We start from the raw sequence: 18749 nt of genomic DNA, 5'->3' as shown, positions 1-18749 counted from the left end.
CTGCTCCCGCATCTGAACGTTGAGGCCACATGAGCGTCTGGATGGGAGGCGTTTCTGAGATGCAGCTTGTCTGGGCCTCTCTGCCCCTGCTGGAGGGTCCGGACGCCCGGCTGTGCTGGTTGTGGTCGCCGTCTGGTCAGCGTTGAATGGTTCTGCTCTCTCTGCTTTGAATGGTTCGGCTTTGTTCCTCTGCTGTGGAGGCCGGCGTGGAGCCCCGGTCTGACATTGAACCTTGCTTCCGGAGAGGCTTCTGGCCTCTGGCCTTGGCTCGTTCTAGCCAAGACTGGGGGACACACACTCCAACTAATCTTGAAAGATGGATTTTTTTTTTTTTCCTTTATATCTTGCTCTTTGAGCTAGGCCTGTAGGGACTCCGTGTTCTGATTCTGGTTAAATCCGTGCTCCTCCTTTTGCCAACTCTTTCCTTCTGTTCCTTGACCGAGCTCCTCTCCCCGCAGGCAGTCCTGCCTCTGTCCCTGAATTCATGCTGTTCTGTGTCTGTAAGCATGTCCCCTGCTTGACGCCTTTGTGGCTCTGGGCTCTTCATCTCTGTAAGGCTCCTGGGGGGCCCGGTGCCGACCGAAGCCTGGGGAGGACAGGAGGTGCTGAGGACAGTCCAGGGTCACCTGTCATTGGATTCCACACACGCGGGCCGCCGCAGACTTCCGTGGCACGTTCTGCTGACCTGCGTGGTGACTGTGGAGAGGACACAAATCAATACTGATCAGCGGTTCAGGCCCCGAGTCCACGTCCTTGCCTTTGCTCATCCCGTCGGCTTCTGACCTCTGATGCTCTTCGTCCTTCTCCAAGAGCGTCGGCCCCACGTCCGGCGTCCATCCTCGTGGCGCGTGCAGATGTCACCCGGGAGAGCTCGGCTGTTCCTTCCTCCCCGCCTGCTCCCTGTGGCTTCCACAGCGTGGCCCTTCCATGCAGCCGCTCCCACCCCCCGGTGCTCCCGTGAGCTTTGCAGACTCAGGTTCCGAGCTGGAGTCCTCTGTGGTTCGCTCGTGGGTCTTGCAAGCCGTCTTGTCCGCTCTGGGCTTCAGGCCTGATGTCAGCGTGGCTCCCAGCTTCACACCGCGGTCCCGGGGCCACAGCAGGGGCTGCGCACGTCATCCACCTGCCCACGTGCCGTGAGCCTCGATGGCCCAAACATGCTCGCAGCTCATGATCTCACATCTCCGCTGCAACCCGTCCTCTGCCCAGCGTGCTCTCAGGAGAGGGTCCGGCCCCGTCCCTCCGCTCTGCGATTTGGAAACCCGACCAGTTTCCCTGATGCTTTACGGCCCTCCACTCCCCGTCTGACCTCTTTCCTGACCAACCACCATCAGTTCCGCGGCACACGGCCTGTACTCGGTCTTCCCCGTCGCCTGTCTGGTCCAAGCTGTCTGCGTTTGGGCGCAATTTACTGTAACTTCTTGTCCGCTTTCTCCGCTGCAGCCGGCCCCTTTCAGTGGTTGTGCTGTGTGGTCTGAAGCGCATGTGGCCGTCACGGTACCTCCTGGCCCTGCCTCCCCTCACGTGGCTGCCTTCCTGTGGTCGGGGCTGAGATCATGCGCCGAGACAGTCAGGGAGACTGAGAAGGGGATATTTGAACATAGGTTTGTAGAAGGTGAGTGGGGAAGAGTGGTCCATGGAGAGGGAACTGCCAGTGCAAAGGCCCTGGGGCAGGAGCATACCAGCTGTTATCCGGGGAGCAAGGAGACATGTGGCTGGATGAGCTGGGAAGGTGCAGGGGGAGGTGAGGCTGAGTGTGGGGGCGAGCCCTTCAGCGGCTGTTCTCTGAGACAGCGTGGTCAGTGGAAGGTTTTGAGTACAGAGGTGACAAGGTCTCGTACCTTCCGGGAGTTGATGAGAGCAGCATGAGGATGAAGCCTGCTCTCTGCTTAGGAAGTGGCTGCAGGGACCCAGCTGAGGGGCATGAGACATGTTAGGGAGCACGGGCGATCCATGGTGAGGTCCAGCCATGTTCGGGAGACATCACAGAGACGCTCTACTGATGGCCCGGGCACGAGGTACCAGAGGTCGGGATGGGTTCAGGAGGGCTCTGAGGGTTTAGGCCCAGACAGCCGGAAGGGAATGTTGCCATCTGCCAAGACGAAGCAAGTTGCGAGGGGAGATGTTGAGGAGTTATAGGTAAATCAGTTGTGCACCTGTTGTTTTGGGATGTCCCCAAGGCATCCAAGCAAAGAGGTCCAGCAGGGAGAGGGCCTGTAAGGCTGTAGTGTAGGGCAGGGGCCTGGCCGTGGGTACGCCATTGGCCATGGCTGGCATATGGTTGGCATTTATAGTCGTGGACCCAGAGGGTGAGCTGAGCGGGGATGGCCCTGACCGCCCCTTCTACCATCACCTGGTCCAAGCCAGGACCTCCCGACTGTCTCCTGCCTGCACCCTGCCCTACTGAGTTCTCAAGGAGGCCCCCCACAGCAGGAGTCCCACTGTCCCTCCTCTCCTAAAATCCCTCAGGGACCAGCATCCTTCTCATGGTAAATGCTGGCTTAGCACCATCACCCGTCCCTGCCCATTACTTGCGGGCCGCATCGACCTTCCCCCATCTCCCTCCCTGTGTCTGGAATCCTCCGTGGTCTGAAAACAGGTCACGCTGGTATCCGCTTGCACCTGACGCCCTCACTGCCAGGGAGCTCTTCCCCGGGTACCCAGGCTTCACACCATTGCCTCTCGCAAATCTTTGCGATGGCCACTTTGCAGGGAGCCCTTCTCTGGTCTCCGTTCCCCTCTGACACCCGCACCGCATTCTCGAATGTGGACACATTCACCTTGCTTCTGACCAAGACATGTAATAGTAGAAGCATCGTTTTCCCCAGTCGTATAAAAAATAATGGACATACTGATTCACTGTATAGGCTGAGGGCACAGAGCATCGTCATTTGATGTACGTACATTGTGACATGAGCACCCCAGCAAGTTCATCTACTACCCATTTTCTTCATTTTCTTATATAAATATAGGAAAAAGAAAAGAAAGAGAAAAAAAAGGTTTTAAAGAAAAAAATATTCCCCTTGCGATGGGAACTCCAGATTTACATCCTCACGAGCGTCCCCGCGGACCTCAGGGCCGTGCTGGCGCGGTCAGCATGGCTGCACAAGGCAGTCGTACGAACCGTGCATTTAGAACTTGGAGGCGTCTCTGTTTTGACTACCTTCCTCCACTTTTCCCCTTCCCACCCTGTGCCTCTGGTAACTGCACGTGCAAACTCGTTTTCAATGACCTTGAAAAGAGTTTTTGTTTGCACGTTGTCGATTTTGCGTGTAAGTGGAATTGTGTGGCGTCCGTCTTCCTCTGCCTGACTTATCCCGCTTAGAATCACGCCTTCCGTGTCCATCTGTGTTGTTGCAAATGATAGGAGTTCTTTGCTGTTTTAATGCTTGCTTCATATTCCATTATGTACATTTACATGACCCCTTCATGCCCTCATTCATCACGGACACTAAGATCGTCTCTGTGTCTTGATTATTGTAAATAGTCTGCAATGAACATTTCCTTTTAGAAAATTTGTTGATAGTGCATAGAGATGCTACTGATTTTTATGTAAGTTTCAGATCTCGCAACTCTGTGAAATTCATTGATTAGATCTAACGATGTTTTGGTAGAGCCATTGGAGTTTTCTCTATGTAGAATCATATTATCTTCAAATTAGAGACAATTTTGATTCTTCCTGTCCAATTCTAATGCCTTTATTTCTTTTCTTGTCCAACTGCTCTGGCTACCATCTCTCGTACCCTACTGAGTAGGAGTGGTGTCACCACACCACGAGGCGTGGTGTCCGTAGAGGAAAAGCTTTCAGCCTTTCTCCGTTGATGGTGTTAGTGTGGACTTGCCATATATGATCTTCTTATGTTGAGATAGGTTTCTTCTGCACCTGATCTGTCGAGTGCTTTCGTCCTGAGTGGATGTTGGATTTCGTCCCATGCTCGTCCTGCGTCTGTTGAGACGACCGTCTGACGATCTTCTTCCATTCTGTGGATGTGATCCGTCGCGTGTTGATCTGCAGGTATGGAACCGCCCTTGTCCCAGGGATAAGCCCCACGTGATTAAGGTGAACGATTCTTACGACGTGCTGCCGAGATCAGTTTGCCAGTATTTTACGGAGAATTTTTGCGTCTAAACTCATCAGGGAATTGGCCTGTCATTGACTTGTCTAATAGTGTTTTTTCTGATACGGGTGTTGAGTATTCCCTCCTTTTCTTCCTTTTTTCCTTTTTCTGGAAGAGTTTGAGAAGGACTGGCGTCGACTCTCCTTTACGTTCACTAGTGAAGCCGCTGGTCTGGGCTTCTCTTTATTGGGAGACTTTCTATAGCAGAGTCAATTCCCTTACTAGTCATTGATTTGTTCAGATTTTCTGTTCACGGGTTCCCAGGGGCAAGCCCCGGAGGTTCTGCTGCAGGTCTCAAGGTGTGAATCAGAGGAGGGACTCCCACAGAGTGGCCTACAGTGCTGGGGCAGGCTGGTTGTCTCTCCTGGGTTCTCTTTTCCCCTTGAAGGAACCAGAGGCTCGGGGGAAGGGGTGATGTGGTCAGTGTGTGGTGGTTCCTCTAACACGGACTGTCTTGGGCTCTGGGGTGCAGGCAGGGGGTGTTTCCACCTCACCTCCATGTTCTAGGATTCTCTCAGTGGTGTTTTTTTCTTTTTATTTTTTAAAAATTTTATTTATTTATTTGAGAGAGAGAGAGAGGCAGAAATGGTGAGAGAGAGACAAGTGGAGGAGCAGGCTTCCCGCTGAGCAGAGAGCCCGAGGCGGGGCTCGATCCCAGGACCCTGAGATCACGACCCGAGCCGAAGGCAGACTGAGCCACCCAGCCGCCCCCGTCTTGTTTTTGACAAGATGTTAGTTGCTCTGGTCAGGGGGAACAAAGGCAGGAACAGCCCGTGTCACCGTCTCAGTGACATCTACATGACTCTCCTAGGAGTGATTTTACGCATCTCTCTCCAAACTGCTCTCTTCATAGGGCAGTTGTGTTCCCAAAGGAGGGACTGTGTCTCCTTTTCATGCTTATAGTTTCATCTTCATATCACAGAGATGGAGAAAGTCTGCTTAGTTTTGTATAATACCTGCTAGATGGCCGGCTGCTCAAAGCCATCTGCCATACAGAAAACGGCAATGAATTTAGAACAGTCACTTGTTGTATGAAAGATAAACGCAGGACTTGCCTTTTCATTTGGCAACACTTACATAGTCCGTGCTGCAAGGTAATTAGTAAGCCGTTCTGCAGCAGTAGACGGCATTTTTCTGGTTGCTTCTTATCTCCTTGCAAAGTGTGTCCAAGAATTTGAACCTTATCTTAAAGGTTTTATTTTTATATATTACATATTATTATATATTGTTTATATATATATTAAAATACTTGCCTCATATGTAATATAATATATACATTCTTATCTCTTATAAATTAAAAATACTTATTTTATATTTAAAAACACATTTGAAGATAGGTATATAGAAAAGAATGGACCTGGACCGCCTTCTTACACCATGTACAAGAATAAACTCAAAGAGATAAAAGACCTAAATGTGAGACCTGAAACTGTAAAACACCTAAAAGAAAACACAAGCGGTAATCTCTTGGACATTGGCCCTAGCACCGTATTTATGGACATGTCTTCTCAGGCAAGGGAAACAAAAGCAAAATCAAACTATTGGAACTGCACCAAAATAAAAAGCTTTTCTACAGCCAAGGGAGCCATTGATGAAACAAAAGGACAATCTAGCGAGTGGGAGAAGGTATTTGCAAATGATATATCCAAGAAGGGGTTAATATTCAAAATATGTAGAGAACTTATATAAGTCAACACACACACCAAAAAACCCCTCAAATAATCTGATTAAAAATGGACAAAAGACCTGAATAGACATTTTACCAAAGAAGACATGCGGAGAGCCAACAGACACATGGAAAGATTCTCAGCCCACGTGTCATCAGGGAGTGTGAGTGAGGCACCACCTCACAGCTGTCGCGATGGCTCGAATCAGAAGGACGAGAAATAACAAGTGTGGCTGAGAATGTAGTGGAAAAGGAACCTCGTGCACTGTTGGTGGGAGCCCAAGCTGGTGCAGCCACTGCGGGAACGACTATGGAGGGTCCTCAGAAAGTCACTGGAGGAGCCAGTAATCCCACTGTGGGGAATTTACCCAAAGAAAATGAAAACACGAATCGAAAAGGACACTTGCATTCCTATGTTTATCGCAGCGTGATTTATCATAGCCAAGATAGGAAAGCCCGGAGGTGTAGGGGTAGGGAGCAGATGAAACAGGTGAGGGAAAATTAAACCAAGTATCCAGAACGCACAGTAGCCCGGAGCTCCTGCCCACGCTTGGCTCACACTTCTCTGCTGTAAGAACTTACTGAACGGTACAATAAATTCTGCACCCCGGCTCTGTCTCCTACAACGTTAGCACGTCTCCTTTTGGAAATTTTTATTTCACTTGTCGTTGTCAACTGTGAGTGGTCAGTGTTCTGTCCATGTTTCACAACTTCATTTTGTTTCTTTGAAGGACTCATTTATCTTCTCTGGTACGATTTTCCTTGCTTGGCTCACCGAGATGCATTCCAGCAACAGATAATCACTTAGTACGCGCTGAGGGTTCCCGATGAGTCAGGCGCCTGGTGAATGAATTCAGCAGGGACCCTGCCTTTGCGGCGCCGATACTGGGCCAGGAGTGGGGAGAGCACACAAACCAACCAGCCAACACTGACACAAGAGAGCCCGTGCCGGAGCGTCTCACGGAGAGAGACTCGTTAGAGCAAATACTAGATGCACGGGAGTGTGTTCAGACCTTTGTACTTCGGCTCCACTGTAGCAAATCTCTCCTCTGAAACTTCTCCTATGGCTCCTTGCGACCTCATGCATTACTATTTCTGATGTATCTTTCTGTAGGATTCTGTATATCCTATATTTCAGATATATGACAGATTTTATAGGATCCTGTATATCCTATATTTCTATAGGATTCTGATTTTGGTTTGTCACCACCCGTGTTGACATATTATTTTATATACTTTGTCGCAGCAGGAAAATCAGTATTTTTCTGATGACTTGGGGCTTTTTTTGCCTGTAACTATTAGTTAGAAGAGGATTCTAAAAATTTTCTTAAAGAAATCACCTTTAATTCAATTTTGTAACTCATGTGATTAATTATAACGTGCTGTTGAACGTTTGCTAAAGAAAAAAGTGTAAGGATTTGTTCCAGAACACTGCATACCAGCAAATACAACATGTGAGCCATACCTGTAATTTTTCATTTTGTAAAGAACCTACATTTTAAAACGTAAAGGCACAGGTGAAGTTAATTAATTAATTAATTTTTAAAAGTTTTTTTTAAAGATTTTATTTATTTATTTGACAGACAGAGATCACATGTAGGCAGAGAGGCAGGCAGAGAGGCAGGTTGGTGGGGGGAAAGCAGGCTCCCCGCTGAGCAGAGAGCCTGATGCGGGGCTCGATCCCAGGACCCCGAGACCATGACCTGAGCCAAAAGCGGATGCTTGACACCCTGAGCCACCCCGGCGCCCCAGGTGAAGTTAATTTAGGTAATGTATGCAGTGTATACGAGCTAGCATCCTCTTACGTTAGCAGTGGTATCACAGCTGTGAATGGGGTATGCAGCAGCTTTTTTGTCCTAAGGTCCGAAATCCAGTGCAAGACTTCTCCCTCGAGTCTTGCCGCAGCTCCCGTGGGGAGTGGCTCCCATGCTGGACACGAGTCTCACGGGGTTTAGTGTCAAAGAGCCATGCCTCACGTCACCTTCGGTGCAGTAGAGGAGTGGGTCCAGGAAGTAGGTGCCCGTGTTAATTGGTCTTCTCGGGAAATTAGATTTTTGTTTGGTTTTGCCAGATCAGATCAGACCCTTAATGCTTTTACTGTGCGGCGTGGGTGACCAAGGGGAGGGACCGTCTGCTGCCGCTGCTGCCCACTGTGCTCGTGTCCTGCATGTGGTCCTTAGGTTTCGGTTCTGCGGTTACTAAAAATGTTCACGCTTACAATGAGACTTTCTTGTGCTAAAATACAGGCGACGTAAAATTCACCACTTGCATCATTTTCTTTTTTTTTTAAATTTAATTTTACTTTTTCAGTGTTCCAAGATTCATTGTTTATGCACCCACCCAGTGCTCCATGCAATCCGTGCCCTCCGTAGTACCCACCACTAGGCCCTCTCAACTCCCTCCCCCCCTCCCCTCCAAAACCCTCCGTGCATCACTGGACATGCGTGGCCTGGCACACGTTCACACTGTCCTGCCACCACGTGGCTGAGGAACCCACCACCTCCCCACACTGAAGCTCCGTCCCCGTCAGACAGACACTAACCCTCCATCGTCTCCTCCCCCAGGCCTGGCACAGCCCCTGCCGCTCTGTCTCCACCAATCTGAGCACTCCGGGGACCTCACGTAGGTGGGACCTTGTCATCCCCGTCCTTCTGTGACTGGTTCATGGCACTTGGCGTGCTGCCCTCGGGGTTCATCCGTGCCTTAGCAGGTGTCCGGACTTCCGGCCCCGTTCCGGCTGAGTAATGATGCACTGCGCGTATGCCCTGTTCGGTTTGTAGAGTCCTCCGGCCGCGGACCCTGCGTCGCTCCGCCTGCTGGCTGTCGTGATCAGTGCTGCCGCGAACACGGTGTGCGAGCATCTTGTCAGTATTGTAGCTACATGTCTGTGTGTTGTTATCTGTCAGTTATTTGGGGATGTACACCCAGAAGTGGATTGCTGTGCCAGTTCTATGGTTAATTTCTCCACGGTCTTCTCTGATGGCTTGTTGGTCATTTCTTTGGATTTTGGAGAGTCCACATCCTACGGGTGTGAAGGGTGCCTCAGAGTGGCTTTGAGCTGCGTTTTCCTGGTGATGAATGTGGAACATCTTTTCATGTGCTTCTTGGCCACAGGTATATTTTCTTCAGAGAAATATTTAGACGAGCCCTTAGTCCATATTTTGGTGGGTTTGTTTTTTGTTTGGCTACTCCATTCTGAGTCTCTGTCTTTTCCTGATAGCGTCTTATCAGAGTGGAGGACATATTTCCCCCAGTGTGAGTTGTCTTTTCTCACTTTCTTGATAATATGTTCTTTGCTGAAAAAAAGCTTCTAATTTTGCCAAAGTCCAATTTACTTATTTGTGTGACATTCCAAGGGGCCCCCAATAGTCAAAACTATCTTGAAAAAAAATCAAAGCTGGAGGCTTCACACCTACCGATTTTAAAACTTACTGCAAAGCCACAGTAGATAAAACACTGTGGTGGAGCCTAAGAAGACAGGTAGCCCGACGGAGTGGGGTGGGGAGTCTAGAAATAAACCTTCACCGGCACGGCTCATCGATTTTGGACGAGGAGGATCAAGATCGTTCTTTGGGGGAAGAATTGTCTCCTTTAGCAAGTGGTGTGGGGACGACGGGATAGCCACAGGGGCATGAAGTTGGGCCTTTCTCACACCGTATACAAGAATTAACTCAAAACGGGTCAGCGGCCTGACTGTCAGAACGCAAGTCATGAAACTCTTAGAAAAATTCATGGGGCTGAAGCTTCATGACCTTGGACTTGGCAGTGCTTCTTAGCTAAGACCCCCGAGGCCTGAGTAACAAGTAGCTCATGGCTGTCTGAGGGAGGCCTCTGTAGCCACTTGCCGATTTTGTAGGCTTTTCTTTGGCTCAACCTAGAAGCCCGCCTAACGACGTGCACCTGTGCAGAGGCCCGTTTCAATAGGCTGATGGCGAAGGAAGGCCCGGGGCCGCCCGGGGCCGCACACTGAGCCTTGGCGCCTGGCGCCGGACCCTTTCTTGCTCCTGGTCCACAGTTCCCTACTTCCCACGGCCTTCCTCCTCCGGGGTCCCCTCCGCCGCGGGGTCAGCTCGCGCCAGCGCGTGTGGAGGGTCCGACCTGGGAACTGATCCTCTGACCAGGGTGATGATGGTCTTTTTAGCCGCAAGATTTGCCTTTTCATTTCCCATACCCACGTGGGAAGAAAGGGAGGTAGGCAGAAAGTGCCCCAAATATAGTCAGGCTCTTGGCAGTGTGTGAAGCTTCACGAAATGCATGTTGCTTTGTTCCATCGCGTTTCTGAGCATGGAGTCCAGGGGACAGCTTCGGACGACCACCAGGGGACCTTTCTTCTGTGCCTCAGCTGCAGGCTATGACTTGCCTCTAATAATGACAGCCTTAGAGAATCACGTACCCCAATCCAAGCAGCGTCTCCGTGTCTCTCCATTTGGTTCGTTCTTGTGGATACTGTGAGTCTTGCAGGGGTACCTGAGGACACCCCCCTCCTGACCACCCCCAGTGGTGGTGGCCCCATTATCTGGGTGCAGACAGCTGTGTCTGTCCTGTTTTAACACCTGTCCTTACACTGCAGGGCAGGATGTTTCCAGAACACCACGAGGCAAGGTTCCGGGAAAAGGAGTCTGCTTCTTTGGGGAAAGACAAGCCCCGATGTTTAGATGTTTAACTCTTTCTGTCTGACAAATGTTTCCCACGAACAAATCAGTCATTTTTTAGGGTCCACAAAGAAGGGACATGAAGCGAATGTTTAATTAAATCGAGATTCTAGAAATAGGTAAAGGTATGCTCTCCTCTCTAGAGAATTTACATGGAATTTGTTTAACAACGAAGTGTAAATGTTGTGATAAAGACGCATGTATTTGAGGAGAAGGCGTCCTGGAGGACCAGGCCAGGATGGAGCAGAGATCACCTGTGTCATCTCCAGCAGAGGCACGTGCCTTTGATCTCAGACCATCTGTGGGGATTTCGGGCAAGAGAGCCCCAGACGGTCAGGTTTTTCTAAATGCTCACACTTCCTGAGCTGAATTCTTCTAATCTAGGAGATTAGGTTTGAATGATTTATTTTACATATATATGTGTGTGTGTATAAATATATATACATACATATATATATATATAAACGAAAACATTATATATATATACATATATATAATTTTCTCTTTTTTTTTCCAGCAAGCTTAATTCAAGCTAGAGCGCAGGTGAAGACTGTGGTTTTACCGACATACTCCTTTTTTCTCATTTGTAGGAATCTGCTGTTTCTCCCACAGGATGTCTGGATGGGCAACTTCTGTGACTCAGGAAATCGAAGTCTGATTTCCCCCCAATTCTTAGCCCTTGAGGCTAGGATAGCCTCCTGTCATTCTGCACCCTGTGACAGCGCCTGTAGGGCCCGCGTCCCCCCACACCCCGCCACACCCCATACCTCTCCAGGTCCTGGCTGGGCGTCCTGCCCGTTAGCTCACTTCCGACGCTGCGCAGCCGAGAGGAAATGAGATCTCGGGCTGAGGGCTCAGTCCTGCAGGCAGCCGGCTCTCCCTTTCAGATGCCCGTGGCAAGCCCCGATGGTCGCCTGCGCTTCCGACTGGCTAGAAGTCAGAGATTTCCACGACCCCCTCCTTGTGTTTGATTAATTTGCTAGAGTGGCTCCGGGAGCTCCGGGAAGCACGGGGCTCACTAGGTCAGGGGCTTATTCGGTAGGAGGGAGCTTGGGGAGACCAGATAGAAGAGGAGAGGCTCAGGCCGGGCTGAGGAGGGCGGAGCTGCCATGCCCGCTCTCCCGACAGCCCCCGTGCCCAGGATCTCTCCAGATCCTATCCTTTTGGGGTTTTATGGTGTCTCCATGACATGGTCATGATCAACGAAGTAACTGGCCATTGGCAGCGTGGACCTCCAGGCCTTCTCTCCTCCCCAGAGGTAGAAGCCGGGAAGCTGCAGATTCGGAGGCTCTCTTTAGGGCTGGTCCCCGGGCAAGCAGCCCCCCAATCTTTAGGCACTTTTCAAAGTTCACCTCACTAACATAAACCCAGTGTGGTGGAAAGGGGCTCCTCATCAGTAACAAGACACCCATTTCCCCTTTAGGGCTCCAGAGACCAGACCTTTTACTGGAAGACACCCCCATTGGTGTCCTTCCTCAGGAGATGCCAAGGGTTTTGGAAGCTGTGCGCCGGGAACCATGATGAAGACCAAATGCATAGGAAAAATGTCTTTTCATCATCTGAATGATCAAATGTGTATTTCTTATAAATCACAGTACCGTACCGCTAACCTCAGTTCCAGTATTTAAAATGTCTCATTTTGAATTCTTTAGTATAAGACACGCAATTTCTGATACTTTGGGATGGCTCACTTCCTCCCTTTCCCTCATTGATCTGTGTATGAGCTTTTCAGAAGTGTAAGGGGCTGAGAGAGTCTTGAATCCAGACAAGTTCCAGCAAAGGAGAGTAGAGACGTATCCAGACCATCGTCCTACTCAGGGCATGGGCTCTGGGGGACAGATCAGTGCACCCGGAGAGCCCCTCCAGCTGCCCCTCCCAGCCAACGTGGTGGTTCTTTCGTAAATCAGGGGACAACCGGGGATTAGCAGACATTCGTGAAAACAACGGCTGTGAACAACGGACAGATAGGACCCGAGAGAGCTCAGATGTGTGACAAGGACAGCAGCCAAAATGTCCGTCAGCACTCTCATTGACAGCGTGCTGTTGCCTTCCTTGAGATGAGAAAGAAAACTGCTTCTGTGAGAAAGGAAGACCAGAGTGCCAGAAAGGTGCTTGAAAGGATAAAGGGAAAGATTCTAGAGAAATCAGGAATAGGCACACTCCCTCCATCACCTAGGAAGAGTTCCAGAAAGAGAGAGAGGGCATGGCGGCTGGGATGATGCACTTTTTTAAAAAGAGGAGAAGATTCGGCCAGGCTGTGAGGTGATCAGGTTTTGCAGCCTTCCCCAACCCTCAAAAAACAATGAAAAAGCAGTTTTCCACCCATCCTGGTGAGATGTAACTCCCAGAGTACAGAGAATATTCTCAGCTTGCCAAAGGAAAGGGAAGATCCCAGCTTCCCTCTAGAGATAAGAATCTCCTACTGATTTGGATTTTGCATGGGTATCCCTGGGTGATAAGGTCAAAAATCAGAGAATCCTTAAAATCTGAGGAAAGCACAATTTGAGCTTAGTTTGGCTGCGGGATTGCATCTACCAGGTGAGAAAGGCATGCACTCAGAAATGTCAGTGGCATCAGAATTTATCAGTAATGTTTCCACCAAAACAAAAATGGATCTGAGGAAGGTGATAATAGACTGGAATCCCAAACTTGGCAACTAAGAGTTACCAAGGGAAAAAAGTTAAAAAGCGAGGAGGAAAAACCCAGCCGTACCTAAGACCCCGTGATGCTGACACAGAAAATTACCCATCAGCCAGGCAAGTCTGACTGACAGTGATCTTTTCCTCAGTGGGTTCAATCCTACTCTCTACTTTTGCCTTGAAGAATCTGTACAACCCCCTCCCCTTTTTTTAAAAGATTTTACTTATTTATTAGTCAGAGAAAGAGAGGACACAGCAGAGGGAGAAGCAGACTCCCCACTGAGCAAGGAGCCTGATGGCAGGACTCGATCTCAAGACCCTGAGCCGAAGGCAGACGCTTAACCGACTGAGCGACCCAGGCGTCCCTACAAAACCCTTTTAATGCTGTTTATTGATAGGATTTAGAAACAACCTGCAGGCAAAAGACTTAATATAAATCTTGGAATAAATTGTCAGTATTGAACCTAGAAAATTGAAATACTGTACTTTAAATAATGTACTTTAAAAATAGAGAACTAACAAAGCCTAGGCAGCTGAGGAAGGCATTGTGCTAATCCCACAGAAGGACGTGGCCCAGTCATAAGTAAAGGCACTAAGATCTAGGATTCAAGCAGCGAGTGCATTATTTAAAATTATAATCGTGAACATCAGGAAGTGACAACTGAGTGTTCCTTCTTTTCAACAGTGGCTATTCCTGGAAAGAGAGACAGGGTTAGGGTGTGGAAGGAAGGAAGGGGCCTGGGTGTGGATGAAAGCGCCTCTTACAATCTCCTTTGTCTTTTAAATCAACTCATCCTTCATTTGTTTGTTTGAAAGTCTTTCAGCTGAAACATCACAGGTGGTTGGGGTTGGTCTGGGGCCGGGGTTTTGTGTCTCCGTGAGACCCATCCTGATACACTTTCCCCTCGAGTACCCCAGACTGATCGTCCCTCCCCTTCTCTTAAGCCCCGAATCTCCCAGAGAATCCACGCTTGCCTTTCTGGCCATCTCTTTAGTCCTGTGGCCCCGAAATGCCCTGCATGATGGCTCTGGTTCCCGCCACAGCCCCTGACACACCAGTCACACCCAGCACTGCCTCAGTCTCCCTCCCCACACTCTGTCAGTTCGGATATTGTCTTTGAACTTGGGTCCGAGATCCAAACCTATGAGGTGTCGCGGCGTTTTATGATACCTAAAAAATTTTGATATTTCATTCACACGATAGTTTTGAAAGATGAGGTTCACTCAGAACAATCTGGCTGACCACCCTGTGAACCCTGAACATGTCATTTCTCACGCTGGGGTCTCTGGACCTCTTCCTCTGTATCTGTGAATCCGTTTCCGAATCAAGAGAGGAGCACGTGCAGTGGCTTGCTGCCCGGTGAGTTTGGAGTCGGAAGTGCGCGCTCTCCAACTTCTTCCTTCCTCCCTTCTTCCGACATTCAACATTGTCACACTATCCTGGGCCCTTTGAATTTTCCTGTGAATTTTGGAATCAGCTTGTCAATTTCTGTAAAGTAGCCGTTTGGGATTTTTGTAGGAATTGTATTGAATCCATAGGTGATCTGAGGAATATTGCCATTTTAACAAAATTAAGTCCTCTGACATTTAAACATGGGTGCCTTTCCACTTATTTAGGTTTTTAGATTCTTTCAACAATATTTTTTAATTGTCAGAGTGTAATGTTTATGCTTCCTCATTAATTTTATTCCTGAGGATCTTATGCTTTTTGATGATACTATAAACAGAATTGGTTTCTTAATTTTGTCTCAGATCATTCATTGCAAGCGTGTAGAAATACGGTTGATTTCCACAAGGACACTCAAAACCCTTTTAGGGTTCTTTTTTCTTTGTGGAAGATTTCTTAAAATTTTCTATGGACAAGGTTATGCCGTCTGCCATAAATGGTTTTGTTTTGTCCTTTCCAATCTGGACGCCTTTTATTTCATGTTCTTGACTTTTCTTCTAGTCAAAACCTCCTGGAAAATGGTAAATAGAAGCTCTAAGACTGAGAACTCTTGTCTTTTTCTTGGTCTTTGGGAGAAAACCTTCAGTCTTTCATCATTAAGTATTTTCTTAGTTGCCCTGTTGCATGATGTGCTCTTTTTCTGGTTGGGGTTGGGAGAATGTGCTTTTATTCTTGATCCTCTTTTTTTTTTTTTTTTTAAATCATGACTGAGTGCTGAATTTTGTCAACTTCATTCTTTTTTGTATCTACTGAGATCTATCAATTTTTTTAGTCTTTTATTGATAATGGTATGTTATAGTAATATTTGAATGTTAAACCAACTTTGCATTCCTGGTATAAATCTCACTTTGTTATAATGTACAATCTTGTTTATATATTGATGGATGCAGTTCACTAGTATTTTGTTGAAGATTTTTGTATATATTCATAAGAGATACTGGTGTGTAGTTTTATTGTGAAATCTTTGCTTCAAGCTGGCATCAGGGCTTCAAAAACAGTGACAAGTGTTCTCTCCTAGTCCACTTTCTGGCAGAGTTTGTAAAGTGTTGGTATTAACCCTTCGAATGTTTGCTGGAATTCACCAGTGAAGCCGTCTGGACCTGCCTTTCCTTATGGATAGTTTTTTGATTACTACTCTGCTACAGATCTCTTCAGATCTTCCATTTCTGCTTGATTGAGCTCATCTGAGCCACTAGTGTTAGCATGTTACCATGAGGCAGGTCACAGAAGCTCCTTCTAACACTCCATATTTCTGCAAGGTCTGTAGTACTGTCTCCTCTTTCACTTCTGATGTTAGCAGTTAAGTCTCCTCACTTCTTTGGTCAGTTGGCAAAAAGTTTGTTAGTTTTGTTGATATTTTGAAAGAACCAGCTTTGAGTTTCTTGATTTCTCTCTATTGCTTTTCTACTCTTTGTTGTACTAACTCTCACTTTAATCTTTCCTACATTTTTCTTACTTTGGTTTAGGTGGGTGATCAGGTCACCAATTGGCAATCTTCGTTCTTGTTCAACATAGATATTCATAGCCGCAGTTTCCCTCCCAGCACTGCTTCAGCTACATCCCCTCCAGGACTTTGTTTGTTTGTTTGTTTGTTTTGCCTTCTTTGCACTTTTGTGTCTTTTCTCCAGTTTGTACCCCTGACCCTACTGCTCCTTTGTGATCCCTTTTGCTGCCCAGTCCTCACTAAATGTAGCCAGAGAGCTTGGGTTCCCAACCACACCAGTGCTGGGTCTTGTCTTGTCTCACTGGCGCCCCCTAGCAGCTCTGAAAAGAAGGTGCTATTATTGCGTCTGTCTTCTGTTGCAGGCAGCTCTAGTGCAGGAAGTGTAAGTAGATAACTCACCAAGGTTTCTTACATCAGATTTGGCATTTGGTCTTCTCTCTTGCTATGTGCCTTCTCCCTGGGTAATTTTACTTTTTATAGTGCTATTTCTGTGTAGATGAGACCTACTCATTTATCACTAGACTAGACTTCTCTGCTGACCTTTCAGACTAAAGCCCAGTCACCAAGAGATACTATCTCTACCTGTCTGTCCTACAAACCTGAAGCAATCACAGCTGCTTCCTCATCATCTTCTTCAAACCTGCCTTTCTTCTTGGCTAACATGCTACTGCTTACCCGTCTGCCCAGCTCTGCCCAGATGACAGCACTGGCTTAGTACCCCGGCACGAACATTGGCTCTACTCCTGCCCTTGGACATCAGCAAGAGGCAATGTCTCCTGGATAATGTGCTGTTCATCACTCCGCATCTTCACCCAGCCCTTGGTGGCATCTCTCCTGAGGGCCCCACTAGGCTCTTCTCCTGCCTTGGCTTATGATTTGACCACTGTCAGATTCCTGCTTCTATGCCACCACCTTAGGGCAGCTGTGTCTGGAATCCTGGGTTGGATGACTTGCCCTCAGACCTCTCTTTAGAAACACCACTGTGATATAATTTATTAATTATCTGTGAAGTCATCTTCTCATTTCTGCCTGCTTCACTTAATCCTAAAGTCCATGGGAACAGAGCCCCTGCCTTAGGTCTGCCCTCTGCACTTGGGTTTTCTGACCCCTCGCCCAGAGCCTGACCTTTCCAGGAAGCTCAGGATATAGTTCTCGGGCAAGTGCACAGCTGTAGCTCTGGATTCTTTCTACTTGTGTTTCATGTTGGCTTTCTCCATTTTGGTTGCCAGTGGAATAATGGAGACACCTTAGCAAGGCCAGCCACATACTCAGCACACACAGGATGAGCGTGAGCTCAAGGCCAAGGGCTCCTGTAGAGATTTTGGAATACGGAGCTTAACACACATTCCCTTCCAGGTGAATGCTCCCAGTCCAGACTGGAGCTCAACAGCCATAGTACAAGGCAAGGCTGAGTGTGGACATGACCTCCCAAGAACAGAGAGTGGCTTGTTCTGAGGTTTCAAGCCAGGTCCCAGAGACCACTGCATTTTTTTATTTTTAAATTAGAACAGTGTATTATAATTCTGCACTCTTGAGTTGATCGCAATGATCTTGTGAGCATTTAATAGATTGTCCAAACTCCGGAGTGGGTTTTCCTTAAGATTTTTGCTGTCTTTGAACTACCTTACACCTCTCTGTGTTTTCCTGGGACATTTGATGCTTCTTCAGCCTCCTGGTTGGTGAGGGATTCCCAAGTGCTTGCAAGTATGGCTGAAGATTTCATTGAGCTGGTTTGGAGGCAAACACTGAAGCTCGGAGAAGAATTGGAAGACAGAATGCCGGCATCCTGGGCTTCGATCCGATGCCCTGTCTGCCACTGGACGTAGTTACACCTATTCATTTCCATGGCTAATTACGCTTAATCGTTTGCCTCTGAAATTGACTTTGCTGAGCAGTCCCTTTTCTTATGGTCCATGAGTTACTGGAGATGGGAAACGTGACCAGCAGCACCGTGGTTTCCTGGAAGAAATGGGTTCCATGCTTCACATTTCCACAGTCTTGTCCACCTGGCGGGGCGGGGGGGGAATGGATCTTGCTTAATTCTCTACTTCTTTGTCTGTTATATGTCCTTCCTTCCCGAAGAAGAGACAGGACGAAAGATAGTTGGTCATCTATATGTGAGGATAGCACACTTCCTCTTGGGCAGGAGGCAATGTTAGTAATGAAGAAAAACCCCATTCTGCTCCATTTTAGCAACCACTTGTGGCTGTTTCTTCTGTTACCTCAATAACACGTGACTCCTGGTAATTCTTAAAAAGATTATAATCATTTTAATTTTGATTGAAATTTGATTTGAATGAGTGGGCCCTCCAAGCATTGTAGTTACCTGTCAATGCTTGCTGCTTAGTGACCCAGTCCACACCATGGCCTTGGCGGTGACCAAGCCCCTGCCACCCGCTCCCAGTATAGATGGCCTGGGGACACCCCGTGGGGGGCAGTGACACTTGGTTTGTGTGCCAGGCCCACCTGTCTCCAGCCACGTGAAGTCCAGGAAGTTACACTCCCTGATGCCCCTGTGTTTCTAGTGTTCTCAGTGCACGATGGGGACAGTGGGACCAGGGCTGTAGGTGGTGAGGATTTCACGGGTCAATATAAACATTGTATAAATATTAACAGCATTCTCTTCCCCACCCCTGTACTTACCAAAAATCATATAGTATGGCCTGAATGTACTTTGGGTGAAACAATAAGGTCCTCTGTGGTTGTGTGTGTGTGTGTGTGTGTGTGTGTGTGTGTGTGGTTGTGTGTGTGTGGTTGTGTGTGTGTATGTGTGTGTGTATGTGTGG

The 18749-nt window shown here is 48.1% G+C and overlaps 1 protein-coding gene across 8 annotated transcripts in view; it reads left to right on the top strand.

Moving 5' to 3' along the window:
• DIRAS2 (DIRAS family GTPase 2) overlaps positions 1–18749 on the top strand; it is a 28641-nt gene that overhangs the window by 5327 nt on the left and 4565 nt on the right. For 3 of the 8 annotated variants that reach the window (XM_059412104.1, XM_059412102.1, XM_059412106.1), the window contains exon 2: positions 3868–4012. The exons of 4 other annotated variants lie outside the window; for them this stretch is intronic. The gene's annotated coding sequence lies outside the window, so the exon portion shown is untranslated. Of the gene's footprint in view, positions 1–570; positions 1613–3867; positions 4013–18749 lie in introns of those variants that run through there. One more of the 8 variants, XM_059412105.1, reaches the window with a different exon arrangement.

The sequence above is a fragment of the Mustela nigripes genome, chromosome 9 (genome assembly GCF_022355385.1).
Source record: "Mustela nigripes isolate SB6536 chromosome 9, MUSNIG.SB6536, whole genome shotgun sequence".
Classification (NCBI taxonomy): domain Eukaryota; kingdom Metazoa; phylum Chordata; class Mammalia; order Carnivora; family Mustelidae; genus Mustela; species Mustela nigripes.
This window is presented reverse-complemented; position numbering and strand designations above follow the sequence as displayed.